The sequence below is a fragment of the Poecilia reticulata genome, chromosome 6, assembly GCF_904066995.2.
Source record: "Poecilia reticulata chromosome 6, P_reticulata-male-v2, whole genome shotgun sequence".
In the NCBI taxonomy this organism is placed as follows: Eukaryota; Metazoa; Chordata; class Actinopteri; order Cyprinodontiformes; family Poeciliidae; genus Poecilia; species Poecilia reticulata.
In genome coordinates this window covers 13,613,541-13,627,223 of record NC_088835.1, presented here as the reverse complement: position 1 = coordinate 13,627,223, position 13,683 = coordinate 13,613,541, and the positions used below count along the sequence as shown (strand labels likewise).

Sequence of the window (13,683 nt, the reverse complement as noted above, 5' to 3'; positions counted from 1 at the left end):
CCCCGCTAGGGACAAGGGAGTAAAGAAAATGGATGGATGGATGGATGGATGGATGGATGGATGGATGGATGGATGGATGGATGGATGGATGGATGGATGGATGGATGGATGGATGGATGGATGGATGGGATTATAAAATGCTTATTTAAAAAAAAAAGTAAGAAACAATTATCCATTAGCTCCTGTATTTCAATTTTTTTCAAAAAAACAACAAAAAAAACATGTAAAACTAATGTAGAGCAGGGTACGACAAAACCAGTGTCAAATGCGGAAAAGCAGGACATAGAGAAGATATAAGAGGATAATTTCATAGCCGAGTTTGTGAGCTTGCAAACTAGCTAGATTATCTTTCTGCGTATATCACAGTGGGTAGGCTGTGATATGTGAACCGTGACTGATGCACTGCTGTGGGGGGCAAGAATATAAGTTTAATGTGCCTCACAGCACTGCAAAGCTGTCTGCTGAGCTACTAGCTCTCTTTTGTTCTTTTTAGTCTCGTTAAAGTGCATCTGACTTGCCTTCGCTTTGCTTTTTCTCTGCTTAGCGCTCTCAGTAAAATGTGTTTCCTGTTCATATTATCTCATTCTTTCCTTTGTCAGTGTTCTGTGTTAAACTCCAGTCAGTCCACTTGACGTCTGCTATTAAAGCTGTAATCTATTTTGCCCTCAGAGAGAGGGTAATGAACCATCACGCAAAACAACCCATGACTTCCAGTCAGTGATCACCATGAGGGCAACAGGAAGCAACGTAAACAGACTAAAATTATTTTCAACTTTTAAAAATAAAAAAGGTTTGGCTGGAGGCTTTCATTTGTTTATTTACTGACAAAAGTGGATTAAACTTAAGTATGAAAATTTAAAGAATTCTAAAATGCTGGATAAATTAATGGCACATGCATTGCGGAAATGCTGCACAGTATAACGCTGTGGTCCTTGGATTGGCTCCCTTAAAAGTATCTTTTCTTATGGTCCTTTATTTAGTACCACCTTGAGCCTTGTGTTTTCTTATTGCTAAAGCTTTGTCTGTTGTTAAGCAACACTTTTTTTTCTTTCCAACTTTCCTTTTAAGTGCAACCTGTGGCTCCTTTTGCCTCTACTTTGGCTCTTACGGTTTGGCCAAAAATGATGTCGAACTAAACAGGTTTCGTTTTGTTTTTTTACATACATCTTAACACAGACTTTCAGAGGTTTCTCCATGTGGTTCTGGTTTGGTTCAATATCTGCATAGAAACTGCAACAAAATTAGACTATTGGAATAAGAAACACAGATTTTCATGAAACTAGAACATAAAAGACATTGTTTTAATTAGGTCTTGCATTTTAGTAAACATAAACACAAAATAGGTTTATAAAATACATTTTATATGATATAAGTGCAAGGACCTAAGAGCAGTCTAGCATTTTAACAGCCGGAGATGAGTACTTTGTAGAAGCAGCTGCTTATTGTAAAACTTATATTTTCATTGTTTTAAAACCTCCAGATAGAAAAAAAAATCTGATAATTATACAATAAGCTTGAGCTATAGAGAAATGTATTTATTAATAAGGCCAAACATCGCTTTTTGCGTTAAAATTTGTTGATTGCTAGGTGAAACAGCTGGAAATGCTTCACTGGTAAAATTCAGCTCCTTTGCTCCTTAGAGAAAACCAAGTTCTTGAGCAAATTATCTTAATGGCACTTATTGTGAAGTTCTTTTGACAGCTAATTCAGTACAGATTGTCTCAAAGACACAGAGGCACTAGCAGAGAATTGAGAACTGCATTAATGAAAATCATTTTGGGGGTGATTATTAAAGCAAATCGATCAACGATAATGCAAGTTTTTTTTACTGGAAAACTAAGAAATTCATTAAAAAAAAGATCTACAGTGCATCTAGACCACCTAGAAATACCCCATTTTCTTTTGTAATATGATGCATCTTTGCAACCTGTGCATCATGAGCACTCTGGTAAAAGGGAAAGCAAAGAGAAGAAAAAGCATTATTTCTTTTAGCCACAGCAATATTTAGATTAAATTTCAAGGGATGTATTTTTGACATAATATATTAACATGCAGAACCTACATTTTTAAATGTCAAAAGGCAGTGCAGCAGTGATAAGTGCATGTAAAGTAGAATAAAAGGGACAACACCTGATATATATAAAACTTTCCTGATGCAGTCATTTTGTGTGGCTTGTATGGTCTGGAAAATGAAGGAGTTCTTGTACAAATCGTGGTTCACACAAACAATAGAAGCAAAATATACTGAGCAGTCAAAACAATAGCCCCCCAGCCCCCCTCAACTGCCCTTGTTGTCATAAGAGCCTTCACAACACTTGATATAAGCAGTTATTGTGTCTAAAACCTTGTGGGGATCAGAGCAAACATCACAGATGCTCCGGTCCTGGAAATCAGAACAGACTGAGCTCTTCTGTCTTAATGTTGAAACACAAATGTGCTTTAGGAGTGGGTGTTTCATGTCTGAGCTTCGGGTTATAATTTGAGGAGGAAATAGATAAGATTACAATTTCACTTTTCAAGGGGGACAGGCTCACTGACTTGTCCGCATCAGTCCTGCAGAATTGCTCCAGTACTGATGAAGGATGTGACTGAACTGAACGGGTTTGGTTACGTACAAGTAGAAGCAAAGTAATTAATGATGATTATATCTTACAGCTGGTGAAAAACTCAGTTTCTCAGAAAATCTTTATGTTACAGAAGACCAATAAAAGAAATGTTTTAATACAGCGAAATTGGCCAAATGAAAAGTAGGCACAGAACATACAACAAATTATTGCATCTTTTGGGTAATCAGACATCAGTCCAGTCCAAAGGCGAACAATATCCAATTATTTGACCATTATTACACACAATTCCCACTTGAGCAAACTCTCCATCAATCTGCAGAAGTTTAGGATAGCCAGCATGGAAAGCTGGCGCAAAGATATATGCAAGGGAGCAAAAAATCTGTCTGCAAATGTAAAAGGGTAATGGATTCGTCTAGACCTTAGTGGCTTTATGCTTCTCATAACTGGGCAAAATTTGATTTATGACTTCTGAGGAAAACTGTACTCAACAATTTAAAACAATGCAAAGCAGCAGTGAACTTCAGTGACCTAAAGGAGTCAGGAATGCGGCAGAAGACAGCAACCTTGGGAATAATAAAAGCACAGATTCAATACATTTTCAGGTGCACACTGGTGCATATAAAACACCATGTTAAACAGGAAAAATCTATGGAAGAAATTTAGTGTCATTAGAATCAGAATTTTTTTTCTATATTGAATTTATAAAAAAATATAGATATATTTTTATCATGTGCAATCATTTTTCAGTTTAAATCTGCTAGTTAAAATTTGCTTCTGCAAAAATATGCTGACATGTGTCAGCACATTTTACCTTCTGGTGACCCAAACCAAAGCAATCAGCACTAGATCAAGTCGAGCAGCTTTTAGCCAATCAAATTACATGCATTTGATCATATGACACCAATGCATGAAAAATAAATCATATATATAACTGAATGGGATAAAATTCAGTATTTTAAATTCAATGTCTAAGAAAAGTCTGATTCTAATGAGACAGAATTTCTTTACAAGAAGTTCCCTAATTTTGTCCATGCAAGTTTCTGCATTCTCTATTCTGAGAAAACTATGCATTCACAAACTCCATTCAGTTCACATATTAATTAAAATTTTTATTTTTGCCTCCTGGAATCTGTAAAACTGATTAAGTTGATAACTTTAGTCCAATCACGATTCTATACCCAATGTTTGTGACGTATTCAATTAATTGAATTAGTAATAGATATTATTATTTTTTAAATTAATTCACTGCTCATGTAACCGTAATATAAAGTGAAACTGCAGTGTACAGCTTGGATGCATTACGAGAAATATGTTTTTTTCTACAGTTTGTACTCTAATTTGCCTAACAAGAGGAGAAGGCTGGGAACATTATTCCAGAACGCACTGACTCAGGACAAGACATTTGGCTACGCATGTACACCATATGCAAATCATATATTCATTTAAAAAGAGTTTACAGTTATGTAAGAATGTGAGGCTATAGCCGAGAACCCAACAAATATTTGCCTTTTAGACTCCGAATAAAAAGTAAAGACTCAACAGGTTCAGCCTGGAATCTCACTGAAGTCATCACAGTTTTCACTGAAGTGAAAAATGTTAAGTTTTAACTTCAGGTTCCCCATCAGTAGTCCGAGGCATTCGTGAGTGGGAACAGGAAAAGCCAAAATCAGCCTGACCCTGTACGTTTGACAGGGTTGGTTAAACGTTAACACAGGAAAAGACAAAGGAGAACACGGCACGCACTAACACACAGACAGACAGATGAGCGTTGTGTGTGTTAGTTTACTGTTCCTCCTCATTTGGCTTAGCCTGTTTGGATTAGTGTCACCAGCTAGAGGCCGGACCTAAGCCCCCGAGGCCCTGCTGTCACACAGAGTAAATACAACTGTGTGTGCACGCTGAGCCTCGCCAAGCCAACAAGAAACACCAGATTCTTTGGCAATTAGCATCAATGCGACAGGACTACTGACATTTAAGAGGAAGATGTTCCTTCTGCCTTTTAGTAAAGACTAAAAATGTCCTTATTTAGCAGCGACTGAGTCCAACTTTCACTTTTTTTTCTAAAGTTACATCTCTTGCACTACACATGAAGTTCACACTTTGATAAGTATTACAAACAGATACAATTCCAAACAAAACGCTAAAGCAACATAAAGGGAAATCCTACTGACTTTGCAAGTAGGGATGTTAATATTAACCGATTCACACTGATACGGCAATGTGAAGGTGGAAGACACAAGTTCACTTGTTGAGCAGAGCGTGAGAAGTTAAAATTTAGCATTTTAAATGTAAATGTATTGGTTTTCATATCAAAGCATCAATACAATGCAGTCCATTTGGTGAGATATTTCACACTGAAACATACTTCATTCAATTATTAGATGGGAGAGGTTTCTCTTATTGTCTTTGCTAAAAAGCAACGACTAGTGCCACTAAGGAAGAAGAGTGAGTCAGAATGCTGAGCATTATTTCTACTTTTTTCAGACTCTCAAAATCATTTTCTACACTTGTCCAGACATTTCAGACAACATATAAAGTCTGTGAAAGGATTTACTCAAAACTGAAATTATGTTTGCTGCTCCTGACACTCCTGTGAACCAACATATATTTTTCAAACCTTTTGAATACTAGCAAAACTGATCTGCAGCAGAAGTTTAAATAACAAAGCAAATGCCGTGTCCTTTGAACTAAATCAAAATCAGTCAAGATTTTTCAAGAAAAACTTTGAAAAATCTTTAGAAAGCCTGGAGATCTGTGAATTAATACGACTTTGAAAGATTACAATAAAGTCTGGCTTGAAAACAAAGTTCAAAGTTCTGACATGACTTATGAAAGCTCATGCATCATATAGGGACAAGAAGTCATGCAAAACAAATATTGAGCAACTTCAGCAGACTCAAATAATTTTTTTTGCAACAGCCAAGTCATAAAGTAGAGCAAAGTCTTTAAAAGCATTCTTAGAACCATGTTCAAAGAAAAACAAATCTTATTACTGTAGCCTCTCTGTGCATTCCTAATGTCTGGCATTAATCTAAATGCAATGAAAACAAAGTCTTCCAGTGCTACAAATAATAGAGTATGTTTGTTCAGCTCTAATCCAGAAACTGCTTCCAAAAAACACACTTTGAAGATAATGAGACGCATGAAGCAGATGCACAAGTCAAACTTTTTGACCTGAAAGAAGACAAAGATGCAATTAGACAAATACTTATGTCTTGCATTTAGCTTCAATATACAAGGTTATACATGAAAATAGAGGGAAAAAAAACACATTTTTGATACTTTTTTTCAAATAAGCTATTTCGAGGTATGATTTGTGAAGTATTACCTGTATTACAAACATGAAGAAAGTTTATATATATCTTCTGTCTTTCTCTTTTCTCACTGCTGAGCCACAAAAACATTTCAATTAGAAAACACCTGGAAGTACAGCTACGAAAAGATGGCTTTTCCAACATAACAAACCTACATTTATTCATAGTGTGGTTTGAAGGACTGCCGTGGCCCCAGGGGCAGAAACCAGTGTGATGCTCAAAGACTTCAAACACCAGTGTCAGCAAGCCAGCACTGTAAAAACAGCATGTCAACACCACTTAATACAAACACACTAAAGACGCACACAGCCCCATGCGACAGCTGAAATGAACCAATCAGCAATTAGCTAACAATCGTAGAGGCCAAAAGCCAACAGTTTGTAAAAAACTGCACAGAGAGACCATGGGCTGATTCTGTGCTGCATCTTAGACATCAACAAAGATGATGGGACATGCTAGTACACATGCCTTTTAAGGCAATCAAAATAAGCAAACAAAAGCATAAATGTTATCAGGACATTTAAGTAGTAAGGCTTAAGAATGATGCTCTGCTTTAGCAGCACATAATAAATCAGTGAAACCTGATGGTATAACTATAACAACTGATTCATCAATGAACTGTGCTGTTTTTGCTCTGTGTTAAATAGAGCAAACCAGCGACTTCAGATCTGTACAATGGTTTTGTTCAGATTTTACATTTAAATAAAGTTTTTGCACAGTGCTTAGTGGAAAAACAATTCCCTTCTTTCCGCTTTTAATTTGTATGACTAAACATGGATTTCTAAAAGACCAGCGCTGTTTGTAACATGCAGCTACAGGTAGATACCCAGTGTCAGACAAGAAAAACACTCACACAAGTGTGTCACCAAGCATTGTTTGGTTACAGAGTGACGATGTAGCACGTGTTTATAAAGTTACGGTTTGGAAACCACAAAAAATTTTCCGTTGTGTCTTTCCCACAGGTTAAATTCCCTTTAAAAAGATGCCACTGAAACATGTAGATTAGGCAGAGTTTCCTTGAACTGTATGAGCAGAGACAGTCAGAACTCAACTATTGTAAACCAGTTTGATAATTTGTAGTCAGGGAGGATTTTTAAACCAAACAGATGCACTTTGAATTGCCTTGTTGCTGAAAATGTGCTATATAAATAAAATTACCTTACCTTACGTCACTTCTTTCAAGTTAAAATTAACATTTTATAGAGTTTAATTCTTCCAAGGACAAATTCTGGATTTTGAGATGTTCTAAAATATATTAGAACATATATTATACATTGTACTTACAGATTTCATCATTACAAGTAGAAATTACGTTTTAAGTAATCTGGACTAATTTCATTGTTGAAATCTGCGATTAAGATTTTTACTAGTAAAAGTGTGATTTTGACAGCAGATTTGATACGAGTGTGTTATTTTTCAATAAAACCAGATTATAAACAAGAAAGACAAACTGGGAAACTAACAAGCTAATAATAAATACATTATTTATATAAACATCAAATATTAATGCTTATCATGCTCCCAGTGTAAAGCTATAGAGAGCAGAATGGTGATTATGGTAACTTTATTATGTGCAACAATTAGGGATGCACCAATTTATCAGCCAGCTGATTTATTGGCCAGCTGACTTACCAGTGCAGGTTTTCTTAATTTTGGGAGATTTGTGATCGGCTGATACTTGCACGTGAAGCCAATCCCATCTACCTCAGGAAAGGTCTTAAAATCAACCACTGTCTTCTTCTGCTCTCTTGTGACAGAGATTTGACTGATGGACCTGCCCACCAGGTCACGTCTGCACCTTTGCAATTAAAAATGGTCGCCCCACTGTTGCAGACTCAGCAACTTTCTTGCTATATTTAGCAACATTTCAGACAAAACAAAACTGTTCATGTATCAGCCAAAATCGGGAGTCAGCAAGTCAGGCTTCTTAAAGATTGGTCATCAGTGATCAGCCAGAAAACTGTAATCAGTGCACCATAGTGGTAAACGTGTTTTAAAGGGTTTACTAAATCCAGTTGTTATTTATACATATTTTGCTTTAATCTTCTACCACTGTGTTAGTCATTCAAAACGTTGTCACTCAAGCAGAATCTAATCCATTAGGTTTTTTCCTGACTATATAGCTGAGAAAATCTAATTACAAAAATGTTTGTGGTTCCATATAAAAGTGGAAATTGTTGTAAATAGCCACAAAATGTTAAGTTGAAGCAATAACAAAGCCAGCTGGCCGAGATCAGGAACGGTTTGTCGTCTGGCAGCTGTGTCAAATTGCCCACTCTGACAACCATCCCTGAGTGAGCAGTGAGCACCCATCCTGACTACCTTTCTTCCAGCTACAAAGGAAGGATTTCCACTGAGTGAAACAACACAAGCAGCCAGTGAAGTGGCTCACTTCAGAGGCTAGTGTCCTGGCTACAGCAGACTAGAGTTACAGAAAGTCACAAGCTGCTAACAAACCGGACAAGAACAGCGACAGATTACATTACAAGGTAAAGTTACAGTCACAGAAAGCACAGGATGTGTGCGTTTGTCTTTTAAAGTGCTTCAGGTGAAGAAGCTAAACAGATGCAATAAACTTCAGCTTTTGTAAGGTTGAACTCCAGTGGTGGTTTAGGACCAAACTGACCAGAAGGGCTAAAGTGGTACCATTGTTTTTTTATTATGGAGGCACAGAAGAAAAAAAAAAAAGAAACAAAAAGGTCAATATTCCATAATTTAATATATTCAGTGAGCAGACCCAAAGAGCTAAAAGTGGCATTTTTAATTCACTGTTGAAGTAAAACTATGAAGATAAAAAATAAAATTGGTATAAGGAACCAATTAAATACAATTTCTGTGCCAACACATATAATCACAATAAACTGATATAGTGTCATCTCTTCAGTACAAAGGCCAATATTAGTTCTATTGGGGAACCCCCCATACTGAACTCCATCGATTAGCAATTAAAATTTCCAATATAACTTTTCATTTTAGTTTCATTTTAAAGTTAGATTAATTAATATATTAGGTTTCTTTGAGTGATTGTAGATGCTGGTTATATTTCAGGTCCTCACAACACAAAAGCAAAGATACAAACTTTTTTTATGATTGGAAACTCAAAACAGAATTAGTCAGTCGTCAAAAAACAGTGCAAGTTTGATTTTGATTAACGTATGAGATGTGAGCAGCTGTTAAGTCAGTACCATTGCAATTTTCTAGCAAATTTAAAAAAAACATTGCACAAGAATCAGAGGCAGTCTCATTATAAATGCAACATGAGAACAATTAACCTAATGAAACCATATAAAACTTGATTGCCTTCCCTCAGATCAGAGCCCCACTGGAGCTCTTGGTGTACTGTGCTTTAACACAAAAGTGGAAAACAAGTGAGGAAAGTAGTGTTTTTTTTTTCCAATACCAACCAATTTGACTGGGAGTTGGAAATTGCAATTCTTCTTCTCTCTTTATGGGCAAATCACAGGTCAACTTCCTCTATATTTAGAATCATTGCTGAAGCTAAACAAATGTACAATACTGAAACCTTTTTTCTTGACCCTTCACTTGCTGCAATTATATGCAGAGCATAGCCATCGTTAGGTTTTAGTACTTTTGATGTTGCCCTAGACCTTCAGGGTTCATGACAAGCTTTTAAGATTCATTGGATTTTCTGTGCATTATATTTTAACCATACCTGTTGATTTTAAAAGTAGAATATTTTTAAAAAATATATACCATCATACACATCAATGATACACAATCATATGAAAAAGCAATTTCTCCCATCAAATCAAAATTTTAAGAATTTGCTAGAATATTTTACAGCGTTTGTATTTCAAGAAACCAAAACAACTACAACCTCATAAAACTGACTAGACACAGATTACAAAAAAATAAATAAAATCAAGAACTCCAGCATTCATAATTCCTCTTAAAAATTAAAGTAAACATATTAAATGTATTTTAAAATAAATTTCGGACCCATTACAGTTACATCTTTGCATGCACAAGAGATATAACAGAAGTTGTGGATTGAACTTTTAGAATCCAAGATCAATTTTTGGTTTTGTTTGAGGTCTGGCCTTCCTATTATTTTATGAGGATAATAGCAAATAAAACTGAAAAAATGTGCTGATGGTTCTTTGATAGAGGCAGAAGTTTTGAACCAAACATAAAATAAAGGAATTTACTGATCTGCACCAAAGAACAGCCCTCTAACCCCATTTTATAAAGCTCAAAAAGTGCTTAAAAATACACGCTGTTGGTTAACATATTAGATTAAAAATGGTGGATTGTCATTTAGAAAATAATAATCAGATTCTTTAGATTTTGATCCAACTGCAGAGGAAAAATTGTCTGATTCTGATCTCTAGCTGATTAATTGATACACCTCTACCTTTCACTTTCATTTCTAAAATATTTTCATTTTTATAAGAACTAACTAATTTGAACATACATTTCAGACGCACCAATTTCTTGCATTGTTTTAAATATTTCAGCAACATCTTTATGAATAAGAGTCGAGTAATTGAAGATTCTACAATTCTTGATCATTTCCAAAAACCCAAATCTTTTTTTATGTTACCCAATACAATATGTAACTCAACACCTATTCTGACCTCCTATCTGTCACTAATAATCCTGCATTTATCCCTCCCCCTCATTTCCCGAATCATACACCCGTGTTTTCCACTCTCCTGAGCTCTCCGTGACACTCATTCGCTTTAATCGTTTTCATGCCTCTCCCCGTCCTCACCTCCTTCCTCCTCCGCCTTTCAGCTGGTTGGTTTGAGATCGTTTCTGACAACTCCAACCGTGAGATTTGTCTACAGAGATGCTCACACACCCATTTTTAGGACATAAATTTGTGCATGATGGGTGTTCTAACGCTTCAGAAATTTGCATGCACCCAAAGAAGACGAGAAAGCTGCAACTTTTGGATGTGCCCTTTGTCCTTCACACTTGAAATGGATGGCTAAACTGTCTCACTAACATGCGGTCAAACTCTCCAGAGCTCTGCTAATTAGCCAATATTGGAGCCAGGTGTGCTGAAGCACAGAGGCATCTAAAATTCGCAGGACATGACCCTTGAGAACTGGAGTTTGAGATCACTGCCTCAAAATGCTATTCTTTGGCCTGTGAGATTAGCTGACCATTATAGACAAATTAAGAAAACATGGAACAGTGGTGAGCATTCCCAAGAGTACCTAAATTACTTCAAAAGAGAATCAAAGGCTCATCTATGAGGTTACAAAAGAAACCAGAACAACCTCTGAAGCCTCCTCTTCAGTTAAGTATGGTAGCCTCTTTAACAAAACATTTCTGTTATAAACCAGCAAAGGCAAACTAGCTTTGAGTTTTCTCTGCCAGTTCATAAATCATGAGTGAAGAAGATGCTATCCTGAACAGTTGTGAGTTTACAAAGAAAAAAGGCTGGCAGTGAGGAATGGCAACAGGTGTCCCACGCCATAGATATAATTTCTCCCATACTATTCTTTTTTAAAACGATGGATGGAGACGGTTTTTAGATGATGGAATAGGAAATGGAGTCTAAAAATCCATTTTCCCATACTTTTCCTGAGCTGAAAAAGTCTATAACTTCATTTCCAGGCTTCTAGGAACCCTGCAGCATAGCTCTGCTACTCCCTGCCACTGTTTTCTAATATCCTTTCTTCACCTGACGGCAAACCAAACAGACCCTCTAACAAACTAAACTTATTTCATTTTTTATGTTCTCATCTTTTCCTTTATGGGCTAAGAAAAGAAAGGATTATGTTTTGTATTCCAAAACCTGGAATGGTTTTCCTGTCCCCCCACACTTTGCTCCCTTTCCTCTCTCATTGCCTTAATCTCCCAAACATCTCTCCTCTTATCATCTCCCTCTCTTCTGCTTCATCCCTGGCTGTCATGGAGCAGCAGTGAATTTTATCTGCTGAAACCACAGTTGTGGTGTGAGGAGCAGCAGTTAAGAAGACAAGAACCATCTGATTCCGTATGGCTGCAGAGGAAAACGAAAGCTCTTAGAATTACACAACCCGCTTTGATCACAGGGATGAGTGCCATCATCTGCTGGATCCATGCACGGTGCATGCTTATGTATGGCACCATCCTAAAACCTACTACTAGCACAGTCAGCTTGGTTAGTACGTCTGTCTGAGTAAATAGTTCGATGACTGTTGCAACAATACTTTTCTTTTATTGTTTTGGGCCCCCTCACCCCCATCAATTGCCTCTTCACCCAGGCTCCAGCTTTTATTTCCTCTCATTTCTGAGTGCTAATGCCACCCAAGTGCCAACCAGAGCAGCCTTAATCAATTCACTGTCGTCAGCAGCAATGATGCCTTTCAACTCTCTTTTTAAATGAGATTTGCACCAGAAAGAGGCACCGGCCGGCTGTATTCACAGTCAGGAGGCTCCTTCAGCTCTCTCAAGTTGGCCCTCTCTGATGTATATGTGTTCATGCCTGCGTGAGTTTGCGTGTTTGTGTGCGTGCGTGCGTGTGTAAGTGTGTGTTTAGTGTCTCCAGAGTTAGATGCAGCAGATGCTACGGCGGAGGGGAGCCACATATCAGCCTTGATTTTTCTGTGATTAGCATATCAGCAGCAACCTATTCCACCCCCCCTATTTCTTTCAACGCATGATGTCAGAAATTGATGATCTGCATTAACACAGCATGGCTAACAGCCCTAAAGCTTACAGAACAAGACTGAGCCAGTGTGGAGAAACAAAAACAACTGGGAGACTCTAACAAAGCACAATGTCAGCTTTCCTGGAGCATGTCTAGAAGTTAAATTTGCTGCCAAACCGAAATGAAATGCGTCATGTGGCTATAAAATGTTGCACAACAATTCCTGTCCGGAGAATATCCACAAGGCTGATGCAAATGATAATCTCAATTTTACAATTGTGAAATATGGAGGCTCCACTGGGCGCCACAAACACACATAAGGTCCCACAACAAAGGCTGAAGTTGTTTGTATTTTTTTTAAAAAGGCAATAAAAGTAATTATTTGGGGATATAACATCTCAGTCCCCAAAGACAGAACTGTAAACTCCTCCTCTGTCTGTTTTTTTGTTTTGTTTTTTGTTTTACTATATCCCAGCACCCCCAAAAAGTCCAAAGTGAACAGAAACCTTTACAGTAAATACACTACGTTCTTGGAGTCATATATAACTTACTATATCCGAGTCCGTGAGCTTCTGTCCTTCTTCAAATACGTTCGGTGGAGCCAGGCTCTAAAACAAGGCAAACTCCTCAGCTCGGGCACGCATGGTCCTCTCACGCCCAGATGTCACAAGCTGGTCCGACCTGTATGAGCAGTTGACGCTCGCTCCGCCGCTGCGCGAGCTTCCCTCAACTAATGACACCTGCCATGTGATAAGTGCGATGCCTTCACTGACTCTTCGGAAATACTGCACTACACTTGAAGGAAATAGGATATATATATTTACAGCCTATATAAAACGAAAATAAAACCAATACGAAGGTTTCGGCATATGTTTACAATATTTAAACTCATTTTTGCCTCTAACATCGTTAACTAGACACAATATTTAGATTTTGCGTATGGGAAGGAAAATTACTACTTTCATATTAAGTAGATTTAGTAGACATTGCCATCTAGTGACACTATAAAAGAATTGAAACCACCTGTCCTGAAACGGTGTTTACTGGCTTTGCACTTTAGTTTTTACCTTTCTTAAAGCCTGCTGATGTTATTTGTTCAGAAAGGTAATTTTTGTTTTTGCTGACAAGGCGGCTAAATATTGTAATATCTACTAATGTGTAGGATGTTTTTGTTCCCATTCCATGTTAATGTTAA

The 13,683-nt window shown here is 37.1% G+C and overlaps 1 protein-coding gene across 14 annotated transcripts in view; it reads right to left on the bottom strand.

The window, feature by feature from the left end:
• ppfibp2b (PPFIA binding protein 2b) overlaps positions 1-13,234 on the bottom strand; it is a 66,893-nt gene extending 53,659 nt beyond the window's left edge. For 6 of the 14 annotated variants that reach the window (XR_001776712.2, XM_081607981.1, XM_017305379.2 and 3 more), the window contains exon 1: positions 13,040-13,233. The gene's annotated coding sequence lies outside the window, so the exon portion shown is untranslated. Of the gene's footprint in view, positions 1-13,039 lie in introns of all 14 variants that reach the window. The other 8 variants (XM_017305383.2, XM_017305378.2, XM_008411723.3 and 5 more) reach the window with 5 other exon arrangements.
• Between the last annotated feature and the right edge of the window lie 449 nt (positions 13,235-13,683).